The following is a 17,385-nucleotide window of genomic DNA, read 5'->3' as shown; positions in this document are numbered from 1 at the left end:
TACCAATATTTTAGTATATGGTTTGGTCTCCACCTGGAGCCCACTGTGTATTAGTGGTACTTCCGTTGTTTCTGTGCTACAGTATTGTGTGCTTTGTGTTTATCTTCGTGTGGCAGATACGGTGAGGTATTTAAGGCGTGTTATAATAATAAATACATATTTTTATAACAAACAAGCTGCTTAACATTCCTTCAAGACTAAACCTGAAGGCTGCTCTCCACAGCTACCACTTGGATAGCTATAAAAGTTCTCTTTGACTTCTTAAATCACCATAAGGGTTGTGTGGAATGGTGCAAGGTGCCCACTTTCATTAGTGGACATCATATACCAGGCAAAAATTCTCACAAGGAGGCAAGAAACCCAAGAAGCTCAGAGAACCTCTACCGTGATCCAGGATCAGGGCACAAACATCAGGGTCATAGCCAGAATGTCATGGACTTGTTGCGGCAGAGAGAAGGCCCAGCACTCTGTCCAAGACAGCTTCAATGAATGGAAGCCTCTAAGACGGAGTCAGGTACGACCCTTGCCTCGTTGATAGTGAACTTTAATGTTATGTTGTGCACATTTGTAGAGTGCACTATCACCCGGGATGGGTGATGTCAAAAGGCTTGTTGTCTGGAGGTGGTCTACAACAGATTGAGGTGAACCCACCTTCAATAGCCAGTCCTCTAGGTGGAAAAAGACTGGTATCACTGACCTCTGAAGACGAACTGCAACCACTACCATTACTTTCATGAATACCAGAGGGGTGCTTGCGAGGCCAAAAAAGGGCATATAAAACAGAAATCACACCTGGCCTACATTGAACTGTACGTAATGTCTGCGGGACTGCTGGATGAGAATACGAAAATACACGTTTTGCTGGTCCAGGGACAGCAGTCACCAGGGTCCAGGGTGGACAGGATCTGGGCCAAAGTGAGCATTTTGAATTTGTTCTCCCGAAAAACGAGTTGCTTACCTTCGCTAAAGATGTATCTGGTAGAGACATATTCTAGCCGCAGATTCCTTAACTTAGAATATCCCCATGCGTCAGACTGGATCCGGAAAACTTTCTGCAGCAGCACCTCGGCGAGCCAGGGGGCAGCGCCACACGGCTCCGCCCTGACGTCGCCCACGAACGTGACGTCAGCAGAGCCATATATGTCCCTCACGGCGCGCTGACGTCAGTTTGTCAGAGAAACTTTTCCGCGCCGCAAAGTGGAGCCACCACCAAAACACTGTTAGGATATGGGAACAGTGTGCGAAAATGATGAAAAGACATGGAATGATGAAAAACAGCACCATAAAGGAAAGTGCTAGGCACTGTATATTGAAAACTCGTAAAGGGAAAGGGCAGAGCACCGCTCTGAGAAGCAACCCCGCAAAAGTGAAGGCCAACCACCCTGGGAGGTAAATGAAGATGGAAACAACATCATGGCAGATGACAAAGTCTGCAACTGTAATGTAGAACCGTGAAGGACAACAAGTCTGGAACCTAGGAGCTAGCAAAATTGACCACAAGACATCACCAGAAAGGGACATTGTGTCCCCAATAAGATTTAAAAAATGTGGCAGAGCCAATAGACCTCAATCCAATGGAGCACAAGGGTGGCAAGAGACCCCAAGGCGATAAAAAAAAGGGGTGAGTGGTGGTGGGAAAAAATACAAATAGAACCCACACTGCACAACCCAGGGCATAGGGTTGGAAAGGACACATGACACATGAGCATACCGTCCAATCACGAAAATGGGCGGATTAGAGCCATGAAAGCAGAATGAAGCATTCTGTGTGAGTGAAGTGAAAGAGTCACCCTGCAGAAGGATGAAGCCACCCAGAGGGAGGCGAGCGTAGAAATCCCAACCTGAAAAGGTTCTTGCAGAAACGGGCGGACAGGCGAGCGTTAAGGAATCTGCGGCTAGACTAGGTAAGTAACTCGTTCATCTGAAAGAGACGTCTAGCCGCAGATTCCTTAACTTAGAATAGATACCAAAGCCATACCCATAGAGGAGGCGGGTCTGCGACTGAACCCCACCAAGTTCTAGAGAGAACTTTGTCAATAATGTGACTAAAACAGTGCCGTCAATCATGTGAGGAAGCACAGTGGGGACAGTAATGTCAGCGCAGCTAACTCCTAGACCATGAAGCTCCGAAGAGAGAGGAGAACAATGGAGGGCAAAGGTACCACAAGCCGACAACAGCACGAAAACCCCTTTTCTGTATAAAGGGTTGAGAGAGGGAAAGCCCAGAGGCAGAATGCGTGTGCTGGAGCAAGAGTTCACAACTCCGAAAAGGGAAGATGAACCAAGCCGAGGGCCCGAGGGATCCGCAGGATCCGAAGTGTCGACAGAAAGCAAAAAGCGATCACTGGTCGACCAGGCAAAACAGTGGAAAAAACACTGTTGAATCTGCGCCTGAAAGATACAGGGGGCAAGTGAGGCAAAAGGCTGACTCCTGCCCAGCAAGTGCACATACTAGATATGCTGGAGTTGAAAGGAATCTTAGACACCGCCAGAAGTGGAACTGGACCTAGGGTTTGAGAGACCCACCAGATGGAATGTGTCGCCTGTAAGCAAAACCCAGAGAGTTTGCAACCGGTATGATAGAAAGCGCACACCAGCCCAGTATGTAGAATAGCCGAGGAAGCACTGTTCAAGCTGCATCAGCTAGACACATGTGACAACATTGGCAGGCGACCAATCCACGTCCAGAAGGCCGGTAGTAAAATAGAAGACACGCCAAGACATAGGCGGTCTGTTATAACCTGCGAAAGGGCCAATGGCATATCTCCTAGCGTCAAAGTAGGAGCGACACTGTCAGACATTGAAGCATACCGGAAGGCACCTAAGCATATCGTGTGGACATTGGAACCATACGAAGAAAGGAAAGGCCTCCTGCAGGCCAGCGTGAGCAGCTCAAATGCGCACGAGATCAAGATGGGCAACGGCCCAAAAGGAGGGGCCAGGCAGCCAAGCACCACAGAGTTGGTGGCACAAGCAGACCGCGTCAGTGACCGCATGAAGGAAAGAGCAACATCCTCCCCTTGCTCGGGAGGAACTACGGTCCCCTGCAAGCTAGAGGCAAAACAGTGGCAACAATCAGGATCAATGTAAGTGCCCCGGACCACAAGAATTAAGTATTCTGAAGAAATACGCCCCATGAAAGATCACAGTACAATATAAGCAGAAGTGTGGACACACCGGTGCGGGGCAGCAGGGAATGTGGAAAAAAACGCTTTAGGAGAAGTGGAGAGAAAAGAGGCCACATACAGCAGAGATATAAAAGCTAAACTAGCACCTTGGAGGGTGAGCCCTATAAGGGCTGCGCGCCCAAGTTTGTACCAATAGTGCTAAGCATTGCCGCACAGCGGCAGAGACGGTGTGAGCCGTAAAAGCAAGGACAGAAGCAATACAGACAAGCAGGACCAAAGGCACCCGAAGAGCAACAGAGTGGTGCTAACAATAGGATCGCAAGAGAAAAGACAGGGAGGAACTCCCCGAAGGATGTCTGCGAGGAATACTCCATAGGAGCGTACTAAGGCAAGGCAGTCGCCCAGCACCAGCATATACCCCCACATAGGGTAAGTGTCAACCCCTGATAAGGGAATCCTCTTGGGCAAAACACTCAGTCAGGGGACTGAACAGAAGATTAAACCAGCCATACGGCTGAAAACTAACAACTCAGAGAAGGCTGAACAGCCGTGGACAGCAATCGGGGAACCTACTATACACGTTTTTGATAGAGGTGTAGGAAAATAAGGCAGAGAACCGTGCAAAAGTTATGGCAACCCAGACAAGAGCCGGGAGACTGCCGAATCCGTGTGGGGATCAAAAAGGTCCACACCATTAAACGGTAGATCTCTGAGGGCATCCCGAACATTATCTGGGAAACTATTGTCGCGCAGCCATGCATGGCGGCGCAAAGCCACAGATCGAGCAAGAGCTCGTCTCACAGAGTCAGTGGCATCAAGGGAGGAACGGAGCGAAAACTGCGCCATTCCCCTGCCATCAAGCAGAAGCCGAAGCAGCTGTGACTGCGGCTCCTCTGGAATAGAAGGGAGAAGGGTCTCGACGAAGTCCCAAAGGGTCGAGGCTGAACGTGCGAACACACACGCAGTATTCAATGCGCGGATACTCGCACTGGTAGAGGCAAAAAGTTGGCGAGCACACGCATCCAGCCACCTAGACTCCCTAGTGGGAGGTAATAATGGCAAGGCGGATGAAGAGTGCAGGTTAAAGGCCGCCTGAACAACAAGTCCCTGAGCTGTAGGGTGAGTGGACAGGCAGAGTGGATCACCCAGAGCAGGACGGTGCCGACAAGCAATAGCCCGATCAACAGGGTCACCAGAAAAAGGCCTTGCCCACGTGCCACGCAAAGTGTCAAATAAAGAGACGTCAAATGGCAGCAAAGGTTCCACCTCAATAGGCTCCATTTGGAGCAGATCCAGTAAGGGATCAGACAGCAGGGGGCCACAGGCGGCTGAAAACCAAGAATAGCAGCCGCCCTGTGAATGGCACGTGCGTAAGCAGCACCAGCTTCAGTCGCCATCCGGTTAGGGGATAACAAGACGTCAGAAGAAGACGGTTGGAGACCAAGCCGTCCATTGGACAGCAAAAGTTGAATAGTCGGAGACTGACCCGAAGGCCAGGCAACACAAGGCACTTGCACCAGGGGCCCCAGACCCAGAGAATCCAGAGAAGCGTCCACTTGACAAGGAGTCAGGGGGAGCAGCAACCTCTTGAGGAAGCTCGGACGGTGGCACCGGTGCCGATTGACGCCCGTTCAGAGTTGGCTGGACGTCGACGACCTCCAGAGGGGACTTGCTCCAGGGAGAGGTGGAGACCCAATGTACGACTGGAGTGCAATAGAGTAAGCCTCCATTTGGGCACGCGTCGCTCAAACCCCCGGAAAAGGAGGGTATGGAGGAAGCGACTGTCGGGCGCCCTTACCTTGCATAGAGCGAAAGGAGCAGGCGCCAGCAGTACGCGAATGGGAGGAGGATCTCCGTGCTTGCCGCCTGTGTTTGCGCTTACCTGCCCTCAAACGACGTTCGCGGGAACGACCTCTGTACTGAGCCCGATCCGGAGGGGGAGAGAGGCGCCGCGAAGGTGCTGGACCCGACAGCCGGACTGCCAGCAGTTTCATACGGCGCTCTCTGAGGGACTTGGGCTTCATCCTCTGACAGGCGTCGCATTCTTTGGAGTCGTGGTGCATGCCGATGTACCGCATACAGATGAGATGCGGGTCAGTGCCAGACATCTGACGTGCACAGGCTTCACAAGCCTTAAAACCCGAAGGCATTGCACACTGTTCCGGGGACACTGAAGGTGTCGAAGAGGCCTAAAAACCAGGCCAAGGAACTGCTGGTTTCCCAGAATCCGCGTTGGGACGCGGAAAAGGAGAAATAAAAACTGACGCCAGCATGCCGGGAGAGGCATATATGGCTCCGCTGACGTCACATCCATGGACAATATCAGGGCGGAGCCGTGTGGTGCCGCCCCCCGGCGCGCAGAGGTGCTGCTGCAGAAAGTTCTCTGGATCCAGTCTGACGCCTGGGGATATTCTAAGCTAAGGAATCTGCGGCTAGACATCTCCATCAGATATAAAGGTATTCAGTGTTCGAAGGTTCCAAATAGGTTGAAGACCCCTGTCCTTTTTCAGCACAAGGAAAACATTTTTTGTAAGGCCCATCTGTCAGACATGATGGATCACCACCCCGGGAGGAAGTGTCACACACTGCCTCTCCCTCTATATGGGCATGCACCATTAGGGGTTAACTAAAATCGTTTGGCATTTGGTGACTGTTGCTGCAGGGGAGGCGGAAAAGGGGGACTGATACCCCTGCTGGCTTGTGCACAGCCTGCCAGACCCATGCCCTGAAAAGAACGGAGGTGACTGCTGTACTGGTTGTGAAGACTATCTTTGTCTACACGCCAGCCCTCTGGCTTTTCTAAACTTGTGTGGAAACTGCTTTGCAGGGGTCAAAAGCTCAAGAGAACACACCGTGGCTCTACTCCCCTTAAAGCGCTCTAAAGCTGAATCTGCCTTTTCACCAAAAGGCATGAGCCATCAAAGGGCATGTCTATGAGAAACTTGTACATCAATGGAAAATCCTGTGGATGCCATTGAAACGTCAGCGAAGCGCAGAGCTGGTGAAAACTGCCCTCCCCAGGTAATCAGTTTGTGAGCAGGCCAGCGTGGATCACATTTTGTTGTGTCTTGTCCATCCTGAACTGTGTGAGCCAGGGAGGCCTTCAGAGACCACCAGCAAGATGTCGCAGGCCATGTCCCACAGGCATAGCAACTCAATAGGCAAACAGCATTAGTAAACCGCAATGCTAAACTGGCAGATTAAAATATACTTTTACCAAAAGCCTCACTCCTCTTTACTCTCTATCTGGCGAAATTAAAGGAAATGCATTAGAATTCACTTTACTGCTAGAGCCCTCTTCGGCTGAGAGGCAAGATGGCGGCTGCATGACCGCTGTGAGAGTCGCTCCCTTGCCATGATCTAACTAATTGTGGAAGATCCCCAGAGAGACTCAGGATCAGTACACTACGGCTCACTGAAGCTCTTCTTACACAGACAATCAAAGAGCTCTATATAGGCGTGCAGACATTGAAACACGGAACATACCTCTGGCCTAAAAGGGCTCTTCAGACTTTCTCCGGTCTTTGGAGGAGCTCGGGAGAACCGGTGGGCGCGAGATGCCCCCAATGCAAAACTGCCAGTCAAAGAAGGCACCGCGACCGGAACGAAGGCAATCCCTGCTGTTCGGAAGACGACGGCCCTGAGAGGTGGAGACACTGCTCTCTCGCTCAGCCAGGAGGGGGTGGAGATCAACAGCAGGACGCCCAAGGATGAGCAGAGTCCTGTCGACCCGGCAACCAGGCCCAAACACCCGGGCCTGGGATGTTCTCCGGACGGGGAACAAGCAGAAAACAGGTAAAACCCCCACTGCTAATAAGATAGTGGTGGCGGATGGCGGCACAGGCTTAGAGACTTCAGTAAATATGCTACCCAAACTACCCTATGAGACTGCTGTATTACAAGCTCCCATTACATATATTAATAACACAAATATGTCTAACATACAGCTTAAAGAAGGGCTGAGAAAGAAGGGAGTGGAGCATACTGACAGCACGCAAGCTAATATCTTGGAAATACAAGGAGGGCTTGAGTTCAATGGCTGTAACACTGTCTCTGCAAAGCTCGTCAATGGAAATATAGTAACTCCAGATGGCGATACATTTTTTTCTTTAACGGACGAATCAGAACATACCAATGCTAGTGATCTTGAGGATACAGAGTCGGAAGCTACAGGGGAGGACAGTGGCAGTCCTACTACAACACTGGACACTCCAGGGCACCAAATCGAATTAAGAGAAGGAGCATTATGGGTCTAGGGAAAAACAGAGGCTCGAACTCAGATAACAGTCAAGCTGGACAATTACAGTGGGACTACTCTGCTATCCAGCTCGGGATAGAAACCAATGAAGAAAATATAAATGAATCCCCGCCCAAGGATTCCAAAGCTACTGCGAACAGGTCAGATACTCTTCCCCCCCCCCCCCCCTTCTATAGGTCTCATATACTCTACGCTCAAACAGATGCAAGCAGAATCCAGTCAACAGCACAAGCGGGCACAACTAGCAAATAAACTGCAGGGGGCTATTCGTAAAGTGACAAAAGTTTGCTCAGAAATAGCGGAGCGTACTACTGCATTGGAAGAGCGTGTGGTGGGGCTGGAAGCTGGGGTAGAGAGCACCGATCCAAAAATTGCAGCTAATGAAGCCAGAATGAGCGATGTACTCTGGAAATTGGAGGATTTTGAAAATAGACAACGTAGAAATAACTTACGATTGCTAGGCATAGAGGAAAATGCAGAAGGCAATGACATACGTGGTTTTGTGCTAAAACTCTTCAAAAGCGTCTTTCCAGAGTTACTGCATTGGAACCGGGAAGCAGAGTTGCAGCGGGTGCACAGATTCCCCACTAATGATGAAAAAGCACAGATCTGGCCAAAATGAGAAACCAAAAGCCAGTCTCATTTTTGGGGGGAATTTCCTTTTACGGCAGATAATATTCGAGGAAGCAAGACCGGATGCAAAACGAGTAGTTGAGGGGAATTCTTTCTTCGTACGCCCGGATTTTTGCCACTCAACAGTAGAAAGAAGATGGAGGCTTCGGCAGCTGATCAGTCCCTTTCCAAAAAAAGTGCTGCAAGGTGTTCTTAATGAACCCGGCACGACTCAAGGTCACTTTCAAAGGAAATATCAGAGTATTCACCTCAGAGATTCAGGCTCAGGAATACTTGCAGGAACTTACAAGCGGATATGAGGAATAAATATAGACTAATAATGCTTACTTTATTCTGTATTTAAGGTGTTGGGTTAAATTCTGCCAGAGAAATCGGTTTTGTTGTCTGGGGTTCTTTCGCACTTCTGTATTCTTTTTATTTTTTAGGCAGGGGGGCGACTAGGGAGCACACGGAATGCAGGAGGCATTGCAAGGGTCCTTGGACCTTTTTTGCCTTATTGAATGGGTGGGGGAGGGTAAGGTGGGTGGGGGATCCAAAAGAAATTATGGGGATGGTTGCATGTTTTTTATGGTTATTTTCAAGACCTGATTTGGTTTTGCCACGGGGAACTTGAATTTACTTAATTATTAATGGGGAAGCTTAGAATTGCCTCAATTAACATCTGTGGTCTAAACAACCCTGCAAAGAGACGGAGAGTCAGCTTGGACATCCAATTCCTGAAGGCTGACATAGTCTGCCTTCAGGAAACGCATATTGAAGCATGTAGATGGAAAGTACTGGAATTGGATGGATATCAACTGATTTCTAGCACTACGCAGGTAAGGACAAGAGGGGTGGCAATATTAGCTAGGAGGGGCTTAGCTACCTTTTCACGGTGCGCTGCTGATAAATTGGGAAGATGGGTAATTACGCAGTGTTGTGTTGGTAATAGTATGTTTACACTGTGTTCGGTCTATGTATCAGTACTCGACGATCCAGCCCGGTTCGATTGGTTGAACGCAGATAGTTGGGTGGCCCTTCCCGCTCATGGTCTGTGGGGATTTTAATATAAATATGAACTGTTTTGCCTTTAATCAACTGGGGACAATGTATCAAGGACGCAAACCTAAAGTGTACAAATCCCTGCTACAACCGAGATTATTACATGGGCGGTCGGATGTTTGGGCTAAACAAGTAATGAATGATCCTGGTTTTACGCATTATTCTGCCCCTCACCGAACACGTTAGATTGGATTATTTTTTCACAGGAGCTGGTACATGGTAGCAAAATAACTAAATATCCTAGAGTTATGTCAGACCATAACCCTTTGGTCCTTGAAATTAATATTCAGAAGAAATTACAATTAGCGCGTTGGGACATTTAATAGAGCTTTGCTCAGTGATGAAGGATATGTCCAGCATATGGAGGGGTGGATTCCCAGATTCATTGAAGAGAATCTTGATAGTACTGGTATACAGGTTGTCTGGGATACGTTAAAGACCGGCATTAGGTGGGAGACATCCAAGTATGGCAGGGAGACTCAAAAGAGGGTAAAAAACCTGTTATATATATTAAATGAGGAACTGGGCAAGGCTGAAGCCCACCTGATAGAGGTTCTCTCTGAGGGAGGTGATTAAGCTCAATCAAGGATTTTAATTGCCAGGTTGGTGATTACAGAAATTTCTATCAAAAATCAGTAGGCAGATATTTGGCTTGGCGTACCAGGGTTTACGAGAGTAATGAAAGGGTGGGTCATCTGCTTGCAGTTCGACCAGAGAAAAAATAGTGCAAACTGGTATTACAGAAATTATCGATCCTAATGTTGGTCCAGTTAGTGACCCAGATGCCATTCTATCCGCTTTCCAAAACTTTTATCAAAAATGATATACAGAGGACAATCAGATGGAAAATTGTGAGATTGAAGAATATCTCAATGGAATAGTTCTCGAAAGCTTTCCCTTGAGGGGAAAGAAATGTTAGAATCACCAATTAAAATGGAGGAAGTGAGAGCGGCTATTAATTCTTTGCCATTAGGGAAAGCTATTGGTACGGACTCAATACCAGGCGGATTTTATAAAAAATTCAGTGCACAGCTACTGGTTGTGATGCTAGACATCTTCCGTAGAGTCCGATCCGGCGAGGTCCCACCCGAAACCTGGAAATCAGCTAATATTGTTGTATTCCCGAAAAAAGGCAAACCTATAAAGAACTGGGGTCATACCGACCTATTACACTGATTAACAGTGACACCGAAGTTTATGCTAAAATTCTTGCTAATAGGTTGGCATTGGTGATTAAGAAATTAGTCTCTCCCCAACAACATGAATTTGTTCCTGGGCGCGGGACAATGGAACATATCAGCCAGACTATTGCCCTATTTGACTACACTAAGGTTACGGGAGACCCTTTGGCTTTAATACTCTTAGATGCAGAAAAGGCATTTGATAGGATATCCTGGTCCTTCTTGTGGGCAATTATGGAAAGAATAGGCTTGGGTAAAGGGTTTATCAGGGTTATAAAAAAGCATGTACCGGGAACCGATAGCTAGAATAGCCTCGATGGGCCTCGCATTTGATATAATCACGATCACAAGAGGGACGAGTCAAGGGTGTTCCTGTTCTCCTTTATTGTTCGCCATCTACATTGATCCCTTAATCAAGAAAATAGAGGAGAACCAAAAGATTCAAGATATTAATACCAGAGGAAGAAACACCAAGATTTAAGCTTATGCTGATGATCGGGCAATAATTACGCCTAACCCTCGGGTTGCCATCACGGAGATAGAGAAAGCCGCTAACCAGTTCGGCAAATTCTCGGGCTATCACCTTAATGAAAGTAAAACGTTCATTGTTAAAAACTATAGAATAAATCTGGACGACTCTTGGGTAGTTCGAATGCAAGATATTTAGGAGATTAGTGCTAACGTCGATAACATTGTTAATATCAATTTGGAGCCATTGATGCAGAAATCTAAGATAGATTTTAACAGGATGAATAATTTGCATCTTACATTGGTTGGTAGGTGCAATGTAATTAAAGTGTTATTCCTCCCCAAAATCTTATATTTTTTTAAGAGCTATCCCATTAGAAATAGGCAAATCTTGGTTTCTAGAGATGAATCGATTGATTTCTAGATTTCTCTGGGCCGGACAGCGTCCCCAAAGAGCTCTCAAGTTTATGACTCCAACCAGAGACCGCGGGGCTGGTCAGTCCCAAATCTTCAAGTATATTATTGGGCAGCAGCTATGAAACAGATGGCCGATTTGTCGGGAAGTGACTGGGGGGGGATATAAGGGAAGCATCTAATGCCTCCATTTATGAGGTAATATATGGGGTGGAGGTTAAAGGATGTCTTATGCTACATATTGATTTTGCTTATTTTAAAAGGGTTAGATTTATGGTATTACTGGGCGTATTGAAAGCTTGGACGGCAGTTCGGAAAAAAATGAATATTGGTAGAATCCACAGATATACTCCAATAGCCAATAATGATTTACTTCCAGCTATATATCATGACGGATTTATGAAAATTTGGGTCGAAAGAGGTGTACGGCATTTGGGTGATTTAATGGAAGACAAGGACATTTTTTTATTTGATATAATTAAGGAGAAATTTGGGTTAGGGAATAATCATTTCTTTAAATATTTACAGTTAAGGGACTTTTTGACTATAAAGACAGTTTGCTGCAGTAAAATTCCTCTATTAGATATGGTGTTTGGGGCTTGTCCAACATTGTCCCCAATATACAAATTATTCAACAAAGAAATGGGGTATGATTTAGTTAAACACACAGGCCGGTGGCAGGAGCTTTTACAAGCAGGGGCAGGAGAATGTGAATAGTCCCTTTGGTTGAGCCAGACAGCATTTATCTCTGCAAGTCTTCAAGTACAATGTTTTAAAATGTGGCTTAATCTATATATCACACCCGCATGGATTTTTATAAGGGGTGGGACTTCAGGTATACACTGCTCTCGATGCGGAGAGTTAGCCGCTGATAGTGTACATATGTTCGCCACATGTCCTAAGCTTGCTCGTTTGTTAATTGAGATAGGTCAACGTCTTAGTACAATGCTGGGATATATGGTGGAGCTTACCCCCCCCCCCCCAGGTAATAATGCTGGGAGTGAGTAAACAGAAAATGGGTGAACTAAACCGGATTGGTATTTACAGCTATGGCAGTGTTTAGGCTATGTCTGGCCAGTGTTTGGTTAGATTGTGATCCTCGCTCAATACACTGCTTGTTAGGGAAATTGCTAGCTACATATATGTGGGAGACTGCAATATATAAGAGAAGGGGATACAGAGCAAAAAAAAAAAAAAAAAAGTCTTGAAATTTGGGAACCTATAACTAGATGGATTAAGGAGGATCTGGATTCAACGAATTACGAGTAGATATGTTAGTTACACAGCCTGGTGGCAATGTATATACCCAATCATTTCAATTTTTTAGTTAAAGGTTAAACAGTAATTTCAGCAATAGTAATGTATAAATGTAATGTCTTTTGGATCAAGAGGAAGGGGGTTGCGTAGGAGGGTCGGGCTCTTAGGGGGTGGAGGGGGGAAAGGAATTTTAAAAAGGTGGACATCGATTACATTTGCTTTATGTAATGTAGGATATGTTTTGTTTCCTTAGTATGATGTCTAAAATAAAGATTAAAAAATAATTCCCTCTACTGGTTGAAGCCTGAACCATAAGGCTCTCTGGAATAGGATGTTTAGTAAGAAAATCAGGATAGCCAGGAGATGGTCAGGATGCCTTGCAGCATGCCTGTTCACCAGTAGACAGGAACAAGGTTTTGACCAAGCAGTGATCAAGGGATCAGTTGTCCAGGCTGTAAAATGTCTAAAAGGACGTTTGTTTGGGGATAACATAAGTCCATTGGAACACAAATGGAAAGGATGCAATTGGTTTCTTTGGTGGCCCCAGTGGCGAGTTAACTCCTGCCTCATAGGAAGTGTCAAGCCCACTGGCCTCTTGTAAGTTAATGTAAAAGTTATCATCTGAGAAATGAGGGGAGAGAGACCCATCACCACTCCCACCATCATCAGCATCCTCGTCGAAGAGTGTCCCTTTTTCAGAGCCAAAAAGATAATGGAGCCTCTACTGGTGTATCCGCCCAGGGATACACTGGGTCAGGCAGTATGATCTGTTGTACATTTGTAACAAATTGTGACATCAGGCAAAATAGGGGCGAAGTCAGTTTGGTGTTCGACATCCTAAATCAGCACTGGATCCTCTCGACTTCAGTGGCTTGGGTACCTGAGTCAACAAGAAAGGGCCCGGCATAGGTCCCGGAGAATGAGTGGAAGCATGTACCAGTGTAAGGACGGAGGGTCAAACCTTGTCCAAAGGGGTCAGATGGCGCAGAGGATGGACCTGCCAGTGGTAACCAGACTGAGGACTTATATGGTTCTGTAGTGCTCAAAGACACTACAGAAGGAGCCAGAAACATGCCAAAAATCTGCAGCAAGACTTAAGGCCTCAATCTGTTATTTAGATGCCAACAGCCCGGGGAACTCGGATCACAATGGGACCAGCTGTGGAACCAGCTCCACGACCGGGGACCTTGAGGGTCAACGTCTCACATCATATCGCCCTCACACCCCCTCTTTGGGTTCAGAGGAGAGGGATGAGGTTGAGTCCTGCATCTCTTTTTTAAGCTTATGCTTGAATTTCAACTTGGGTCGGTTCTGGCACTATGTCAGAGCCGGGGATGTAAATGTGGATGGCACTGGGAGCGACAGCCTCGGGACCGGTCCAGGAAAGGTCGGCATGGCACAACGGGTGCATATCCTGATCCATCTGTGGATCCCTGGGGCCCGGCTGACACCGAAGCCCACTAAGCGGATCCAGTATGGACCCCAAAGGTGCGCCGGAGTGAACCGGCACACCAAATAAGAGGTGAATAGCCTCATAAAACTCTCTACACTGGACGTAGGTCACTCCAGCACCCGGAAACTCAGGGAGGCATTGAGCCGGCCCAGGCACTGGCTCAAATGCAGAGCCAGGCTTTGAGTGACGCTCCCTCGTCGGCCGATGGACGAGGTAAAGTCAAAGCATGCTCTGACTTCTTCTTGTGGCAGGACTTACCCGAATGACCCACCAACTTAGAGTGCGTCAATCTTCTCGGACTCCATGACTGCTCCCAGGACCTTCCTCTTGACCAGGATCTGGATCCTCACATCGAGCTGCCAGGAGCTTGAGGGATTCAGTACTGCTGCTTTTGTTACTGGGGGCAGATTTTACAGCACTGCTGCAAATCCCGCCCCCAGTAACGAAACCGTCCCCCACCACTCCAAAACTGGCCCCACCCTTCCAGCCTCCCAGGGAACACCAAATGCCCACTACGGCCAATCCGGCCCTGGGAAAGACATGAATGTTTTGTCTGCAGAGATGTGCTGCTACTACTACAGCTAGACATTTTGTGAATACCCTGGATGTGGTGGCGATTCCACATGGAAGAACCTTGAATTGATAATGGTTTCCTTGAAATTGTTAGATACTTTTGTGTGCTGGATGGATGGGAATATGGAAGTAGACATTCTTTAAGTTGAAGGCAGCCATGAAATTAGTAGCAAAGGAATAATTTCCTGAAGAGTAACCATATGGAAGTGTTCTGATATGATCTAATGATTTAGTGGTCTGAGATTGAGAATGAGACGTAACGACACATCCTTTTAGGAATCAGGAACTAAAGTGAGTACCCCTGTTCCGTGAAATTGTTTTTGAACTGGTTCTATTGCTCCTTTTTGTAATAGTGCTGCTATCTCCTGTTGAAGGAGCTTTTGATGTTGTATTGATAGCATGGGTTTGCGAGGTGGGATATTTGGAGGAGTTGTAATGAGTTCCAGACAGTAGCCATACTGGATAATGTCCAACACCCATTGATCTGTTGTCACTGACTTCCAGATTGGGAGAAAGTTTTGAAGACAACCCGACCGGTGTTAAGTGGTCTGGGGGAATGGAAAGGAAGTAATTGTTAAGTGTTGTTTGAGGTATGGGTATTATTTCCGCAACCTCTTCCTTTAAAATTATTTTCTCTGTAAGAACCTCTATAAAATGTTTTGAGTGGAGGTTTGTTCTTGGTGTTTGTATTGTGACCCGGTGTTGTCTGAGGAGGCAGATCTTGCACACTGCAAATATGTGTGGGCCTTTGAAAGGAGCCACGGTATGTGCTTATTTGTAGAGCACCCATTGATTTTCCGACCGTTGTGTCTTTTTTCATCTTCTCAAGGTCTGTGTTCACTTGAACTAGGTGGTGCATCTCCTGATGTTTGGGAGTTTGCCCTTTTTCTAGCATTGGAGACGACCAGAGTCGGGTGTTAACTGGCTTCTAATATATAAATATATAGAGAGTCTGATGGTGCAGGCTTATATGTTTTGTCAATGCGAGATGTTACAATTCTTGTATTGACAGGATCCCTAAAACTGTTGTATGCGGGGCGTAGCATGCCTTTAAGCAGAGGTAGGTATTGAGCCGCCCACCCCCCCCCCCCTTTGAGCATTAGAGTTTGAAAAAGGAAGTCCTCTTCAATCGTGTCTTTATGTAAGGGGACCTGGATATGAAATCATGATACGCAGAAGTGTCATCAGGTTGTGCGAGATATAGATCCAGGTCTGTATCCCCTTGTAGTTTGATATCGTAGGCCTCCCAAGCATCCCCTAGGTGTATATTTTGTGGTATGTCATCCTCGATTATGTGTGAGTGAGGAGATATGTCATCTGACTCAGATAACTGTGGTGAATGAGGTGATGATGGTGCTTGTGTTTGCGGGTTGGGTGAAAGAATAGGGATGTGTAAATGGCTAGTTGCAGCATCCATCTTTTTCTTTGGAGGCTGTATAGGAACATCCAAAGTCTCCTGAAAAGTCAATATTTTTTTTGAAGAGTAAGGTTTTGCAGGCTGAATCGCTATTTTCTTCCAAGTTCTATGTTGAATCTGGAGCATTTTCTGCTTCAGATCGAGCAATTCCAGCATTACATCAAGATTCGACTGCGGTGGCAATTTAGTTTTGAAAGTAAAACACTTCGGTGGAGGAAGCTTTGCTTTAGTTGGAGCTGTAATCGGATATGGAATATGTTTGTGTTTCAGTACCGAAAGTCGAGGTTTTGGAGACCCAGATGTGGAGGAGGTAGAGGCCCCTGTTGCAGTCCAAACTTTTAGACTGAAAGGGCCTGTAGACCTAAAAGGTTTCCTCTAGATGATTGCGCAAGAGGCATAGGTTGCAAATGGAGTGTTGGTCGTATGTGGATGCTGTAGTGAATGAGCCACTTTTGTGGTCTGACACCCTATGATGACCCTCGAACACCACCATTTTGTACTGACTTAAGTGTGTTATGTTGCCCTAGCCTTAATGTAGGATGGGCTTGCATATGCCTGCTTTTCTTCTGCCTTTTAGTGGAATAGTTTTTCCAAGAATAGAAGGTATGGGATGTTGAGGTGCAGTCTTGTGGGTGGTGGTGCACACATGTGCTCAATGTTGTATACTGAGGGATTAAGTGTATAATGTTATTTGGGTTAGGTGAATTATGACTGACCTATTGGCTTTGACGTGGTCTAATGTCATTTTGCCTTGAATTTTGAATTTTTGAATTTAAAATTTCTTATAGAGCGCTCATATACCTGCGGTTTCTTGGCGCTGTTACTGACAGGATCCTAGTTAAAAAGCAGTGGGAGCAAGAGAGTTGTTATTCGAAAGATTTCGTGAATAGGTAGGTCTTAAGTTGTTTACGGAATTGTGGGTAAAGAGAGATGGTGCGGAGTTCAAGGGGAAGAGAGTTCCAGAGGGTCGGGGCGAGGGTGGCAAATTTAGAACCTCCCCACTTCTTTCTCCGATAGCGTGGGATGGTGAGGAGGGACTGGGAGGACGAACGAAGTTCCCTGGTGGGGATATAGGAGACAATCTCGGAGGAGATGAATTCAGGTGTGAGTCCGTGTCGAGCCCGGAAGGTGATGGAAGCAAGCTTGAATTCAATTCTGGCTCGCACAGGGAGCCAATGAAGTGATTTCAGGAGCGGGGTAGAGTGGTGGAATTTGGGGAGTTTAAAAACCAGGCGGGCCGCCTGGTTTTGGATCTGTTGCAGGCGACGCAAACTGTAGGCGGGTAAGCCGGCATACAGAGCGTTGCCGTAGTCCAGGCGGGATACCACCATGGCCAGGATGATGAGTTTAAGGGCAAGACTTTACCTTGCTTCAAACTTTTCTGTGTGCACAGTGGTGCTTGTAAGTTGCATGGATGAAAATTATAGGTGCTAACTACTGCCTTTGACATGTTCTCATGTCATCTTGCTTTGCTTTGGGCCTTTCTGTGTGCATGGCTTAACTAGCTCCATTTTCATGCTGAAGCCATTTTCTGTGCCTGCATGAAGAAGAGGGCATGTTTT

General features: G+C 46.9%; 1 protein-coding gene across 2 annotated transcripts in view; it reads right to left on the bottom strand.

Moving 5' to 3' along the window:
- The window catches only part of ECPAS (Ecm29 proteasome adaptor and scaffold), an 819,497-nt gene that overhangs the window by 468,196 nt on the left and 333,916 nt on the right, over positions 1-17,385 (bottom strand). The gene's annotated exons all lie outside the window — the stretch shown is intronic.

Source organism: Triturus cristatus, chromosome 2_2 (genome assembly GCF_964204655.1).
Source record: "Triturus cristatus chromosome 2_2, aTriCri1.1, whole genome shotgun sequence".
NCBI classification, from domain to species: domain Eukaryota; kingdom Metazoa; phylum Chordata; class Amphibia; order Caudata; family Salamandridae; genus Triturus; species Triturus cristatus.
This window is presented reverse-complemented; position numbering and strand designations above follow the sequence as displayed.